The following is a 15,483-nucleotide window of genomic DNA, read 5'->3' on the forward strand; positions in this document are numbered from 1 at the left end:
CTGTCTGTCTCGCCGCGGCCCGAGGGGATCTCCGAGTGGATCCCCTCCCCCCACGAGGTCGACCAGCCGCCGCGGCCCTCTGTCTGTCTCGCCGAGGCCCGAGGGGATCTCCGAGTGGATCCCCTCCCCCCACGAGGTCGACCAGCCGCCGCGGCCCTCTGTCTCGTCGCGGCCCGAGCGGATCTCCGAGTGGATCCCCCCCCCCACGAGGTCGACCAGCCGTCGCGGCCCTCTCGCCCTCTCGCCCTCTCGCCCTCTCGCCCTCTCGCCCTCTCGCTCCCTGTGTCCTTACGGGATCCCCGAGTGGATCCCCCCCGCGAGGTCGACCAGCCGTCGCGGCTCTCTCTCTGTGTCTCTCTCTCATCGCGTCCCGAGTGGATCTCTGAGTGGATCCCCCCCCACGAGGTCGACCAGCCGTCGCGACCCTCTGTCTGTCTCGTCGCGGCCCGAGGGGATCTCCGAGTGGATCCCCTCCCCCCACGAGGTCGACCAGCCGCCGCGGCCCTCTGTCTCGTCGCGGCCCGAGCGGATCTCCGAGTGGATCCCCCCCCCACGAGGTCGACCAGCCGCCGCGGACCCAGTGGACCCCCCCCCCCGCCCACGAGGTCGACCAGCCGTCGCGGCCCTCTGTCTGATGGCGGCCCGAGTGGATCTCCCAGTGGATCCCCCCCCCACAACGCGTTCGACCAGCTGTCGCGGCCCTCTCAGCTGCCCGTGGCCCGAGGGATTGTACTCTGTGTGCCTATGCGGCTTACCTGGCCTCCTGTGGCCCCAAGGATCTCTAGTTGACCGGGCGTCCTTGGTTATTGGATGATCTGGGTTGCTTCACGTCATGTAGGGATTTTTAGTTTGCATGCTTGGCTTAAGTATGTGTGTCTTTGTCTGTCTTTGTCTGTCTGTCTGTCTGTCTGTCTGTCTGTCTGTCTGTCTCTCTCTCTCTCTCTCTCTCTCTCTCTCTCTCTCTCTCTCTCTCTCTCTGTATGCGGTGTCTGTACGCATGCACGTCCGTGTCTATGGACTTTTCTTTCTTCGGGCGGGTAGGCGTCATTTGGCTTATTTGATTTTTTTTTTTTAAACTTTTCTTCCCCGTGTTCCACGGTACCATCGTGTTTATCTATTCTACATGTGGAGATCCCAGTCCCGTCCCACCGCCCTTACCCCTGACAACCTCAAGTTTGTAATCTGTCGGTCTGTTTCTGTTTTGTTAGTTCGTTCGTTCGTTCGTTCGTTCGTTCGTTTTTCTTTTGGAAATCTGTTCACCTAGGACTATAACTGTTTGTACGAAACAGATAGTAATAGAATCTCAAGCCCATCCTACCGAGAACAAAACGTTTCAAAGAGAAAGAAAGGAAGGAGAAGGGGGAAAAATAAAAGTCTCTATATTTTCTTGCTTCCCTCTGTCACTCCTGATGGTTTAGATGTCTTCTTTTACAATTTTGTGTTTATTCTGTTTGGAATGAACGGGAGTGATCACCTTTCCGGGGATGAGTGTCTCATGTTTGTACCGTCCTGCTTCTTCTCTATTTAGAGTAGACCTGTGGATGTTTCTTTTCGCATGGGTTGAGTGTTGCAAAACTCTTTTAGCTTTTGCTTGTCTGTGAAGTTCTTTACCTCTCCTTCTATTCTAAAGGATAGCTTTGCTGGATAGAGTATCCTAGGCTGCATTGTTTTGTTTTGTTTTGTTTTGTGTTTCATTCAGGAATTTCAATAGATCTTGCCAATCCCTTCTGGCCTGACGTGTTTGTGGAGAGAAATCCGCTGAGAGCCTTATGGGGGTTCCCTTGGAACTCACTCTTTGTTTTTCTCTTGCCTAAAGGCATTTAGGATCATTGCTTTCTCCTTGACTCTGACCATCTGGATTAGGATAGGTCTCGGTGTGGGTCTGTTTGAGTTCTCCCTGTTTGGCACCCTCTGAGCCTCCTGGACTTGGATATCGGATTCCTTCTTTAGAGCTGGGAAATTTTCAGTCATGCTTTCTTCAAATACCTTTTCGACCCCCTTGCTTCTCCCTTCCCCTTCTGGAACCCCTATTGTGCGTAGATGGGCACGCTTTCGATGGTCCCGTAGGTCCCTGAGATTGTTTTCGTTGTTCTTTATTTGTTTTTCTCTCAGCTGTTCTGATTGGGTTCTTTCTGTTGTCCTGTCTTCTGGGCCACTTATTCGCTCCTCGGTGTGATCTAGCCTCCTTTGGACAGCCTTTAGACCACTTCTCATGTCAGCCAGTGAGCTGACCAGTTCTCCTTGACTCTTCTTTAGAGCTTCGATTTCGTTTTTGACGTACAGTATACATCTAAACACTATCACTTGGAGTTCCTTCGGTACTTGGATCTCTCCTTTTTTGAAATCTTGATCTAGCAGGCCATCCGTGTCTATTTTGTGGATCGTGCTTTCAGGGAATTTCTCTGGCTCTTTTCATTGGGAGTGGTTCCTCTGCTTCCTCATGCTGCTCCTATCTCTCTGGCACTGTGGCTTAAGGAGTATCAGTTATCTATTGTGGTCCTTAAGGAGTTTAGGTATTTATCTAAAGCCTATACAGGAATAAAACTTTAAAAGGGGGGGAGAGGGAGAGGGAGAGGGAGAGGGGGAGAGAGAGAGAGAGAGAGAGAGAGAGAGAGAGAGAGAGAGAGAGAGAGAGAGAGAGAGAGGGAGGGAGGGAGGGAGAGGGAGAGGGAGATAGAGGGAGACGGAGAGGGGGATAGGGGGAGAGAGAGAGACAGAGACAGAGACGGTGGGAGGGGGAGGGGGGTGGGGGAGCCGGATTTTAAAAGAATGGAGGAAAAAAAGGTTTGAAAAGAGTGTACAAGCAATAATAGAAGAGCAAGTGGAAGCAGAAGAGCGATCGAGGTGAGACGTCTTCTAAAAGCCTTTAAAAAATAGAAAAGATCAGAAAATAAAACACAATTGTTTCAAAAGTAAATTTTTAAAAGGTAATCGGAAATAAAACAGACTTTAACAAGAGATAAAACACAGGATTTGAAAAGGAGGGAGAAAGAAAAGGTTTGAAGACACTGTGTAATCAATAATAGAAGAGTAAGTGGAAGCAGAAGAGCGATCGAGTTGAGACGTCTTTTAATAACCTTAATAAAAAGGAGAAAAAAGATCGAGAAACGATATCTGAAACCTGTAAATAATCAATAACAGGAGATCTAAACCAAGAGAAGAGAAAAAGGAAAGGGGGTGGATGTTTAAAAATAATAATAATAAAAAGATTTTCAAGGAAACATTTAAAAGGGATTAAAACCGTCAACGTAGACGACTGTTCAAAAGTCAAGGTTAAAAAGGTAACAGAAGGTAAAACCGATAGAAGAGAGATTAAAAAAGAGAAAGGAAAAGGAAAAAAAAAAAGGGGGGGGGGGGGACGTGTTCCCGGCACCGCGGTCGGATGCTGCGTTCCTCCCGGGAAGGAGGGTGGCTGGCTGGCCGCCCGCCCTCTCCCGGCCCCGGTCGTTCCGCTGCTCCGTGCGGCTGTGTGCTCCGACTCGGGTCGGCGGCGCTCCTCTCCGTAGGTTGGCTCGGGGAAGACCGTGGAACCGCCCCGCCCCTAGCTGCGTCCCAAAACTCGGCTCCTTCTTAGTCATGGTGGCGCGAGTTCTCTGAGGTACCGGGGCAGAAATATCCTATCTGCCTCGGGCTGTAAACGAATCTCAGTCCTGCCTAGAAGGCTGCGGAGCCCCCGGGTGCGGATTCGAGTCTCGGCCCCGCCCCCGCCCGCATGCTGCACGCCAGAGGCTATGGCGGCTGTGGCTGCGTCCCGCCTCTCTTCTCGCGAGAAGCGCCGGTGATGGCGCCGCGGATCTGAGGAGACGGAGGCTACGGCGCCCCTCCCCCCAGGGCACACCGGCCGTGTTGCTTTGCCTTTCTTTTCCCGTCATGTATGGGGGGGGCGGGTTGTTCTGCTCTGTATCCCCTCCCGGCCGCCGCCCCGGTCCTCCGCCCGGCTCGTGCGGCCTGTCCCGGCCCCTGGCTGCCGGCCTGCGACTCGGGCTGGGTGTCGCGGGGACCCTCTGTGCCCGTTTCACTTGGGTCGGTCGGTCAAGGGGTGCTCTGGGTAGATCTGAGGCTCGGGGGCGCCCCCTCCGTCCCGTCGGCCTCTCCGTTGGAGAGGGGCAGTTTTGGCGAACGAGCCCTATTCCTCCTCTGCCGCTCCCTCCCCGCGGGACCGGTCCCTCCCGCACTGTTTTGCTTTTTACTCTTTCTTTTCTCCTTTTCTCCTACCAGATTTTGGGCGTCTTTGTCTTTCGAAGAGGGCGGTGTTCTGTCGGAGTTCCGCAGGTGCTCTGATTGGCCAAGTGGGTCCGTCGATGTGAGTTTTGGTGTATTTGTGGGAGAGGGTGAGCTACCAGTGTCCTTCTACTCCGCCGTCTTGCTTCTCCGCGGGTTATTTTTGAAGAGTAGGTGCTGGGGATTGAACCCTGGGCCTTTATTTTTTGCATGCTAAGCACGGGCTGTACTGCTGGATCTCTAGGCCCTCCCCACCGCAACACCCCCCCCCCCTTTCCCACCGCCTCCATAGTACTCGATGAATCTCCTGACTAGATATCTATGCTTCCTTGGAATGGGGCCGTCCGTTTCTTCATCGGATGGATGGACGTCTGTGGATTCGTCTCGTTTCTCTCCACTGCGGTGGGTGGCATCGGGGCGTGGGGTGGGGTTGAGTGGCGTGGGCTGGGAACTGTTCTTCACGTGTAGAGGTGGAGCGGAGCGATGAGGATGGTGACTTTTTCCCCCGAGTGCTCACGCCGGGTGATGGAGGCCTGTGGTCTCACTTGGAAGAGGACTCGGGTGACTGGAACAGAGCCCGTGTGGGGTCGTTGTGGAGGGAGGAACTCCACCCCCCCAGCCCCAGCCCCAGCCCCAGCCCCGGCACTTGTACCTCATCGAGGGACGGTCGGCCGAAAACAAATGAAAGCTGTCAGAGGTGGAGGTGGGGGTGGGGGTGGGGGTGAAGGGGTGGGTGTGTGTGTGTGTGTGTGTGTGTGTGTGTGTGTGTGTGTGTGTGTGTGTGTCCCCGTTCCCCGTACCACAGTCCCTGGTCGAGGCCCCCCGAGCGGAGAAACGCACGCCAGGCCGTCCGTGCTCCTGGTTGTCCGGCCGCGTGTCCCCGCCGCCCAGAGATCCCGAACCGTCCCGCTCGCTCCCCTGCCGGGTGCCGTGTGCCACCTGCCTGTCGGCCGGGCGCTATTTTAGACACTGCGAAGAAGTCGGCCGGACGGCCGGGCCGGGCCGGGCCGGGCCGGGCCGAGCCGAGCCGAGCCGAGCCGAGCACGTCCAGGCCGAGGTGGGTGGTGCTGGGTTCGGAGGAGTGGGGTACAAGCGGGAGGCGGGCGTCGATGGAGGGGAGGGGGAGGAGGAGGGGGAGCAGGGATGACGATGGGCTGGGGGGCTTGGCGTGTGGGGTGGGGGTGGGAGGGATGGTAGCCATCCTATGACTTTCTCTCCCCACCCCGCCTTTGGCAAGTCTGTTAGAGTGACGAGGTTGTGCTGGTTTCTGGCTGGTGCACACCATAGTGATTGTGTTCTTCTTTTTCCTGGTCTTTTTCAGGAACCCTCGTCCCGAGGGACTGAATCTAGTGCCCTGTGCTGCGCGGTACGACCTAGGGGTCGAATCTGCCAGGAGAGGTCTTACAAGGATCTGGAGGATCCTGGAAAACTGCTACCATCCGGAATCCTACATGGATATTCAAGATCTTGCGGATGGATGGACGGACGGAAGACGGATCGAATGGAGGCCCCGCCCCATCCCCTGGACCCCTTGGCCCAGGAGGATCGTGATGGGTCTGGAAAGGACTCTTCCGACGAGGGTCTCGGGATAGACTTTCTCGGTCCGCGGAAGGTGTTTCTGCACAAAGAGGAAGAGAGGGGCGTTCTCGGCAGGAGAGCCCGAACCGCCTCCTTTCAGGGATCCGCTCCAGTCTGGGTCGGGGTCGGGGTCAGAACGCGACCACCGACGGCTCCCCTCCCTCGTCTTGGCTCTCCAACTTGGGAAACCCTCCTCCCTGCCCCCTCACCCATCTTCTCGTCAGCCTGCCTCCAGCTTCCCCGTGCCAACTACCTCTCTCATGCTGCCGGACTTTCCTCCCCCTTGGGCCGCCAGGAAGCTCTCCCACTCCTCCACGTGCTTTGGCTTGGAATCCCTGACAAACACAAGCGGTGCTGGAGGGCGGGGCCGGGGGGCGGTGGCAGAAGGACTCCCTTCATCTTATGGGAGCGACTTTTATCTCCATAGGTGGCGATTGAGAAAACACATAAAATCACTCAGAAGAATACCCATGTGTAGTCTCCCGGACCTAGATCCGTGTCTGTCTGTCTGTCTCTCTCTGTCTCTCTCTCCATTTCGCTATTCTGTGTGTGTGTGTGTGTGTGTGTGTGTGTGTGTGTGTGCCTTTCTGTCTGTCTCCCTTGTCTCTCTTTCCTCTCCTCTCCCCTCCTCTCCTCTTCCCTGTTCTCCCCTCCCTTCCCCCCTCACCCCTCCGCTCCTCTCTTCTCCCCTCTCCTCCACTCCTCTCCTCTCCCCTCGCCTCCTCTCGCTTCCCCTTCCCTCCCCTCTTTTCCCTCCTCTCCTTTCCTGTCCTCTCCCCTTTTATCCCTCCTCTCCTCTGCGCTCTCTCTCTCTCTCTCTCTCTCTCTCTCTCTCTCTCTCTCTCCCTTCCCTTCCCTCCCTCCTCCCTACCCCCCAACCCCTACCTTCACAGGGCCTCATAGATTGCAATCGGTTTCCATGAAATGTGATGAAGAGGGAATGAAGTTTAGAATGATATCCCCATGCCATCGAAACCTTCTTCCCCAGGGATAGCGAGTTATTTGTGGTTGTGTTTGTTTTTGTTTTTCTTTCTTGTTGTTGTTTTGGGGTGCAACGAGGGCACAGGAGGCGTTGGGAGTGAGGGTGATGTTTCTCTTTCTGTCTGTCTCCTCCTTAGGAAGGATTTTAAGAGGAGGGAGGACTCACAGAAATCTACCATCTCGTCTCGTACTGCAGCTGTGTTTGAGCTTCCTATACGATCTGGGCGGAACACTCCCCACCCTCACCTCAAGCCGCCATCGCCGCCCCCTCAGCCCCCAGCACCCCCGTCCAGTCCCGCGCTTGGGGCGGTGGTTGGGCATGGGGGGATGTTGGCGGGGTGGTCGTTGGTGGGGGTTGGGGTGGTGGAGGAAACCGGAAAACAGACCACTGTGGCACGTGGCTGACTGGGGCTTCAGGGTGAAGGAGGATGAATAAAATGGCCGGAATTAGGCTAACGGATTGCTTCGTTTTTGGGCGGGGGGGGGGGGGAGAGGAGGGGAGGATCATTAGGTCATTCATTCATTCATTCATTTGCTTGGGGGGGGGTGTCATTCGGTTTCTTATGCTCGCCCTTAAAACGGTCGACTCTTCTGACTGACCGGTTGCTGCTCACGGTTCCAGGCCCGTTGTTGAAACTGGAAGCTATCGATCTTACTGTTTCTACTGTATTTCAGTCATTGCAAGTCATCATCGTGCTGGGTCTCTGAGTCCTTCTCCGAGGAGAAGGTCGGTCACGGGACTACTGACCTGACAAAATAGCCTGAGTGACCAAGAAGGCCACACCTTGAGTGCTTATGAGATAATGAGATCTAACCGCCAGCCTCTATAGAATGGGTCACCTGGGAGGCATCGTGACACCATGCTGAGTCTTCTGATGAGAAAACGATTCTGTGGATGGTGATCGATGCTTGATTGTTTGAGCTATGGCTCTAGAACCACCCCACCCACTCCATCCCCAAGGTGGGTACACAGTTTTGAAGACGCTAGCCTGCTGTGAATCCCCTTTGCCCGGCAGAGCGATAAAATGACCTCTTTTCTTCTAAGCTCCAAGACCTTGTCTCTGGATTCTTGGGCTCATCGGGGACGGGGGCCGATCTTTCGGCAACAAGCGTGCTTCAGAAACAACGGATGCCCGAGAAGGACACTCTGCCTCTCCCTCTTCTTCCGGGCCTGAAATGGGGAGGAAAAAATATCGCTTCCCCTGGAAGCCGGAGTCCAGAGCCCGCCATCCGGAGGGACTTCTGGCTTGGCCTTCTCCTGGGGTGGGGGGAGGGCACGCCACCGCACGTGTTCTTTGTCAACTCCCCGTTTCTCTCTTCTCGAGTTATCTCTTTGGGAAGGCTCCCACACTGGATGAAAACAGACAGACAGACAGGCTGGTATCTCTCCCTACCCCACCCTTCGCCCCCCAAATGACTGATCTTCTGTCCCATCAAAATCACCACTTGTTTTCCAACGTGGCTTTCTTGGATCCTGGAGGACTGACATCAACTTAGAGCCAAGATGGGCACAGAACTGAAGGACCTTCTCGGCTGGCCTAAGAAGTCTGTCATCGTGATGTGGGAGGTATTCTTCGAGGGACCTATCTGACTAAGTGCTTGACGGCCTTTTGGACTTTGAACCAACTTGGAGATAGGAACTAGGATGAGAGGGCCCCCGAAATAGCTCAGCAAACTCTTCTCCACCCTTAGAAGAGAGACAGACAGATAGACAGACAGACAGAGAAAGAGAGAGAGAGAGAGAGAGAGAGAGAGAGACAGACAGACAGACAGACAGACAGACAGTGTGTGTGTGTGTGTGTGTGTGTGTGTCTGTCTGTCTGCCTGCCTGTCTGTCTGTCTGACGGTCTGTCGGTCTGTCTGCCTGCTTATTGTAGGAACTCTCTGTCAATGGAAGTATAGTTGACTTACAATGTTGTGTTCATTTATGACGTACGGCATAGTGATTCACTTATTCACACACACACACACACACACACACACACACACACACACACACACACACGTATACTTTTTCAGGATAGGTTATTACAAGCTATTGAACATAGTTCCCTGTGCTAGACAGTAGGACCTACTTGTGTACCTAGTTTGTATAGGGTGGTTTATATCTGCTAATCCCAAACTCCTGATTTATCCCTCCGCCTTACCCCGTTCCTCCACCCTACCCTGTCCCCTGTGTTAACCATCGGTTTCTTTTCCATGTCTGCGAGTCCAGTCTGTTTCTGTTTTGTAAATAGGTTCCTTGGAGTCTTTTTAAAATGGAGTTATTTATGTATGGATGGGTGTCTTGACTTACTTTCAGATCCCACCTAGAAGTGATGGCATAGGATATCTGTCTTTCCCTGGGTGACTGACTTCACTAAAACTATGGAACGCTTCACGCATGGGCGTGTGTCGTCCACGTTCAGGGGCCGTGCTGATCTTCTCTGGATGGTTCCCATGTTAGTCTATGTCCTGTGGCAGCAAGTGCTTTCCTTAGGGTTTTTGTCTCAACCTGAAAGCCAGCCCGGAGACTGAAGGTCTTCTAGTTGCCTCCACTATCTGCCTAGGACCCTCTCCACGAATGTTTCCCATTTTCTCTCACCCTTTTGCCTTGGCATCATTGAGTACGAAAACGCTCCGTCTCCTGAAGCCTTGCAGACTGAAGCTGGACAACGGGAGGTAAACGTCAGAGAAATGGCCACAACAGCTCCTGTGGAAACCATCCTCGGGCCTGTTTTCGGGGGAGCCGCTCAGAGAGTTGAGCCGAACACCCCAGGACATCATCAGAGGCATTTCAAACTGCTCGAGCCGTTTCGATGACCCCGATGTGTGGAAATCTCCTACCAGACTGACCCCCTACTCCCGGCCCTGAATCTGGTTTCTCATCTGCTCCGACGATTCACCTTTGTGCTGTACTTTGGTTGTCCACACAAGTGCCTCTTAGGCGATACCTGACTGCTTGCTCCCTAGGCCTAGCTTCAGAAGCCCATCGACACCACCGCCTCCTGAGACGAGATACTACAACGGCAACAGTTTCCTTGAACAGACCTGTTCTCAGAACTAAGAAACTGGGTCCATGAAACGCAGGCCCCCTAGGAAACCATTCCCTCCCTCCTGCCCCCAGACCGCACGCACGCACGCACGGACGCACACGCACACGCACACGCACAGTCAACAGCCCAGCTTTTAATGTGTAAAACTTCCAGGGAAGTTACAGAATAGGGAAATGTTGGGGTCCAGAGTAGGCTGCCCCAAAATGTGCCCGATGGATTATGCTGAATGAAAGGGACTTCACAAGTGGCCAAGGGGGAGGGTATAGGTCAGTGGTAGAGTGTGTGCTTAGCAAGCAAGCACAAGGTCTTGGGTTAAATCCCCAGTACCTCCGGTCAAAAATAAATGCATAAAATCGAATTCCTCTCCCCGCCCGCCCCCCAAAGTATACACTGCTGTATGTCAACTCTGTCTCAATAAAACTGGAAGGAAAAAAAAGGAAGGAAAAAAAAAAAAAAGCATGATTTAACAAAAGAAAGAAACAAACAAAGAAAGAACTGCCCGAGGCAAGAGGAACACTCTGTCCCTCCTTTCTGCCTCCCTGGAAGCAGGGGAAAAAGAATTTTTTTTTTTTTTAAAGTCTCCCATCCCAGAGGAATCTATCAAGTCAGAGGTCTGCTTCCATGCCCTTCCATGATTCTCAAACGGTTTAGTGGGGTTTACCCAGGTTAGGAAAAGGAGGGGACTCCTTTGGCCTGAGACCAGGCGAGATTCTCCCCCTCCCTCCCGCCTCCCTCCGTGCAGTTGGGACGGGGTGGCCTAAGGGTGGGGAAATTGAAACCAAAAAACAAAAGCCGTTCAACGGAGAGGAGCCGGAGGCCAAGTCAAAGGCTCTGACCTGAGCACAGAGCTTTCTGCATTTGAATGAAGCGATTGAACGAGGCCCTGCCGAATGGATCCTCCTGACGTCCCCGCCCCCGCTTCCAGGAGACAGTCCAGTCGATTTAGGACCCGATTTGGGACCGATCGGTGGAGGAGGCCTGGGCGGCGGCGGCAGTGGCGGCGGCGGCGGCGGCGGCGGCGGAAGCAGCGGCGGGGGGGCGGGGGGGGGGGGTGCGCGGGCGGGGGCGGGACCAACGGTCGCTCCAGCTCTGCCTGCCTGCCTGCCTGCCTGCCTGCCTGCCTGCCTGCGGGGCTGAGGCCTGAGGGCCACGCTGGTTCCTGCCACTCAGGGAAACTTGTGCGGGTGTTGCCGAAAGATCGCCCCCCCCAACCCCGTCCCTGACGAGCCAAATAACCCAGAGACAGGGTCTTAGAGTTTAGAAGAAAAGAGGCAGCTTGATTGCTTTGCTGGGCAAAGGGGACTCACAGCAGGCTAGTAGTGCCTTCCAAACTGTGAACCCGTCTTGGGGTTGGGGTTTCATGCTTCTGTGGACGAACAGGTTGGAGCATGAAAGGGAATCACAACAGGCGGGAGCATAAAAGGTGCTCATGATCAACAAGGGTCTCTGATAAAACTTCCTCCTAAATCTGGATGAGTGTCTGGTAACATGGGACCTCCTGGTGGTCTAGTAGGTCATCAGCCCGTGACCTTCTTTCTCTGGTCAGACTCACCCGGCGGCACCAGCGCCACGGAGGAACTCGGGGTGGGGGGGTGGGAGGGGGCTGGTCGTTCTCCTGAGCTTATCCTCCCGTGACTCCCTTCCTGGGGAAAGACTCAGACGTCAAACATGATTGTCAATTTGAACGATCAGAGGAAGGTCCAATCAAACAGTTAGAATCGACAACTTTAGCTGCTTTGAACAGTGGGCCTGGGGCTGGGAGCGGTGTCTGGTCAGTCGAGTTTGCTGATCGTTCTAAAAGCAAGCAGTAAGCATAAAGCCCAAAATTGGCTTAGCCTAAGTGCGGCCACTTCATGATTCCTCCTTCACTGGGGGCCGAGGCGTGGGGGAGGGCGGGGGTGGGGGACACGACTGAGGTGGCGACGAACTTCTCCGTGAATGCTCGGAGCCGAACTGCTCTCTGGGCCTAGGTCCAAAAAAGGCCTGAGTCTCAGCTATGACAGGTTCTCTCTCTTTCTGGGCACATGGACTGACTCGCCCCGCATCCTCCCATCCTGTCAGACCCTTCGGACACGCACCTCCACCCGAGGAGTTCTTTGGCCTCGTCCAGAAAAAACAAACACACGCACGAACAAAACCAACCGAGCACACAGAAACCCTGATGATCTCCTTGGACCCCATTCACTTCGGAGAGTCCCTCTCGTAGAAATCCCCTCAGCTCGATGATTTCACCATAGCCGCCTCCCTTTCTCTGCCGCAGTGACCCCCACCCCCACCCCCACCCCTGCGTGGGCCCTGTCCCTCTACCTATCAAAAACCAAACCCCAGGAGAAAAGAAAATCAGAATGCTGCTTTGAGCCACTGGATCTGTGAAAGGAACCAAACAGAAAGCCGAAATAACCAAACCAGCCGAACACCAAAAGCGAACAGACAGATACCCCAGAAAGAAGGGCACGCTGACCCTGGCCCCTTTCCTTCCTGGAATCAGGACATAACATACATCTACACCCCCCCCCCCCCTCCCCGGCCAGGGCCTGTCTTTGCTCAACCCAATAGAAGAGCATTTATGTTTTGCCAGTTTTCTGGGTCCTTCTTTGTTTCATAAAACTGAGAAGAAATACGTGTGGAAGTTCTCTCCTATGAATTGAACAGACTGAAGATCCTTTAAATAACCAAATGAGGTGGAAGTGCCAAGAGTACCATACGGGAACACACCGAGACACATCATCATCAAATTGACCAAAATTAAGGGTAAGGAGAAAATATTAAAATGAGCGAGAGAAAAGCAACAAATAACATACAAGGGAACTCCCGTAAGGTTATCAGCTGATTTTTCAGCAGAAACTCTACAGGCCAGAAGTGGGTGGCACAACATATTTAAAGTGATGAAAGGGGAAAAGTGACAGCCAAGAATACTCTACTCAGCAAGGCTCTCGTTCAGATTTGAGGGAGAAATCAAAAGCTTCACAGATAAACGAAAGCTACAAGATTTCAGCACCATCAAGCCGGCTTTACAAGGAATGTTAAAGGATCGTCTCAAGTCATCAAACCCTAAGAAAAGAGAACAAAAACATGACAGAGAAAGGGAGGGAGGGAGTGGGGAGAGAGAGAGAAAGAGAGAGAGAGAGAGGGAGAGAGAGAGAGAGAGGAGACCTACAAAAGATGGCTTTGCCTGTTTAGGGTCTTCCATTGTTCCTTATACATTTTGAAATTGTTTGTTCTAGTTCTGTGAGGAATGTCGTGAGTATTTTGACAGGGGTTGCACGGAACCTGCGGATTGCTTTGGGTAGTGTGGCCATTTTGATAGTATTGATTCTGCCAATGCAAGAGCACAAGACAGCTTTCCATTTCTTTGTGTCATTTCAGATTCTGGAGTATAGGTAACCTCCTCGATTAAGTTTATTTCTAGGCATTTTACTGTTTTTGACGCAATGGAAGTGTTTATCCCAGTTATAAAATTCTGGTTTTTAAAGTGGAGGAGGGGAAAAAAAAAAAAAAAAAAAAGGAAAGGAAAGGCCACAAATGGCAAAATATCCTTCTTTCTTACGGGTGAATTGTATTCCATTCCGTGTGTGTATATGTGTGTGTGTGTGTGTGTGTGTGTGTGTGTGTGTGTGTGTGTGTGTCCCCTCTTTTTATCTATTCAAATATTGATGTGCACTTAGGATGCTTCCGTATCTTGGCCATTATAAATGATGTTGCTGTTAATAGCAGGGTGTGTGTATCTTTTTGAATTCATCCTTATTTTGCGGTTGGCTTTATTCCTTTGATAACTATGTAAGTTTAAAAAGCTAAAGCGCTAAACCTTCCTGGAAACAATGAACAGTACATATATGTAAATTAAAAAATATGTGTGCAGTAAAAAATTAAAAAATAAATACATGAATAAAAAAGAAAGAAAGACAAGGAAATTAGCTATCAAGCCATGAAAGACATGGAAGAAACTTAGAAGACATCTTACTAAATCAAAGAAACCGGTCTGAAAATGTTACCAACTGGACAATTCCAACCAAAGGACATCCTGGAAAAGGCAAAGCTCTAGAAACAATAAAAAGATCGTGGTATCCAGGGGTTTGGGGAGAGGGAGGGAAGGAGGAATGAACAGATACAGCGTGTGGGATTTTTTTAAGGCGATGAAATTATTCCGTCGGATACCATAGTGGTGGCTACATGTCATTATGCATTTGTCAAAACCCATAGAACGTACGACATCAAGAGTGAACCGTCATGTAAACTATGGACTTTGATTGATAATAGCATGTCCATGTCGGACCATCAGTTTGACCAAATAGGCCACACTGATGAGGGATGTTGAGGGGAGGGGAGGATATATGTGTGGGTGGGGAGGGCTGTGTGAGAACTCTCTGTATTTTCTGCTCAATTCTGCTGTGAGCCTGAAACTGCTCTAGGAAATAAAGTCTATTAATCAAAAAACAAAAACAAGAACAAACACAACGAAACAAAACAAAACAGCCAAATGAGGTGAACCAGGATTCAGTCATCCAAAATGGAGCTGGACGGCCAGTGGGAGGAACTTGGTTACAGACATAGTCTTGTTTCGGGGAGGGGCACGTTGTCCCCTCCCTCTACACATCTTGAGTCCTCTGGGCTGGACTGATCCAAAAATGGACCCCAGACGGATCGTTGAGCAGGAGCGACAGGGAACCTCCTGTCTTTCATTCAAGCACTCATGTGTCCCCGAAGCAGGCAGCTTTTCTCCGTTTTAGGACAAGAAATCAGCCCTTTGTGCGAAATGGACCGGGCTGAGAGACTTTGGTTTTGGGTGACCCGTCTGTGAAGAATCGAGACGGAGTTTGGGTTTTGGGGGGGAAGCCCCTGAAAGAAGTCACGAGGTTGGTTGGTTTTCTCTAGGCTTCCGGGGCCTGAAGGCTCTCAGTGGGAGATCAGGGTGATTTCCTAAGTCCAGATGCAGGGAGGGCACCCTCCACGGAAGTGATTGATTTCCCGCTTTCAGGGAGACAGAAAGAAGAGTCTGAGGGTCCGGTCCCTCTTGCGTCTGCTGGCCGGCCCCTCGGCTTCTTCGGTCACTCTCATTTCTAACCTATCCGTGTGCCACGGAGGCACATACATGTTTGGGGTGGCCTCCCCTGGGTCCCGACACCGGCATCCATGGGGGGAGGGGGGGCATGAGTGGTCAGAACTGTATCAAGCTCAAGGGCGCCACCAACCGGTTTCAAAAACAAATCTGCCAGCAGCTGCTAGCTGCAGCCTTGTCGTTTCAAAGTTCCCGCCTTGCTCTTGTGGTGTTTTCTTTCGTTTCCCCTTCTCCACTTGCCCCGTGGGGTAGTCTGGTGACACACACTTCCAGTGCTTCTTTCTTGCATCTGTGTCTCCTGGGCTGCAGTCCTAAGAACCCCCCCATCCCCCCCCGGCCCCCCCCCCAATAAGCTCGTTTCTTTACCCTCCACCAGGTCTCCTGGCTTGGGAATCTCGGTTCACACCATGTGTCTCGTGTCCTCTCTGAATTCATGGGCCCAGCCATCCACCCTAAGGAGACGGAGGGAGGGAAGGAAGGCTTTGACCTGGCGACCTTCCTTGCCGGCATTCTCCGGATTTCGGACCCTTCAGTGTGCCACCCGCCACCCGCCATACCACCCTCACCCTGAGGCCTAGCCCTCGGGGCTCCGTCCACGCGGAAACCTGAACG

The 15,483-nt window shown here is 52.9% G+C and overlaps 1 non-coding gene across 1 annotated transcript; it reads right to left on the reverse strand.

Moving 5' to 3' along the window:
- Nucleotides 1–9,141: 9,141 nt before the first annotated feature.
- LOC140692290 (U6 spliceosomal RNA) lies at nucleotides 9,142–9,250 on the reverse strand. The gene has a single exon (XR_012067860.1). It is a non-coding gene; the product is annotated as a U6 spliceosomal RNA (small nuclear RNA).
- Nucleotides 9,251–15,483: the final 6,233 nt, after the last annotated feature.

This window comes from Vicugna pacos, unplaced genomic scaffold, assembly GCF_048564905.1.
Source record: "Vicugna pacos unplaced genomic scaffold, VicPac4 SAC-SAT, whole genome shotgun sequence".
Lineage (NCBI taxonomy): Eukaryota > Metazoa > Chordata > Mammalia > Artiodactyla > Camelidae > Vicugna > Vicugna pacos.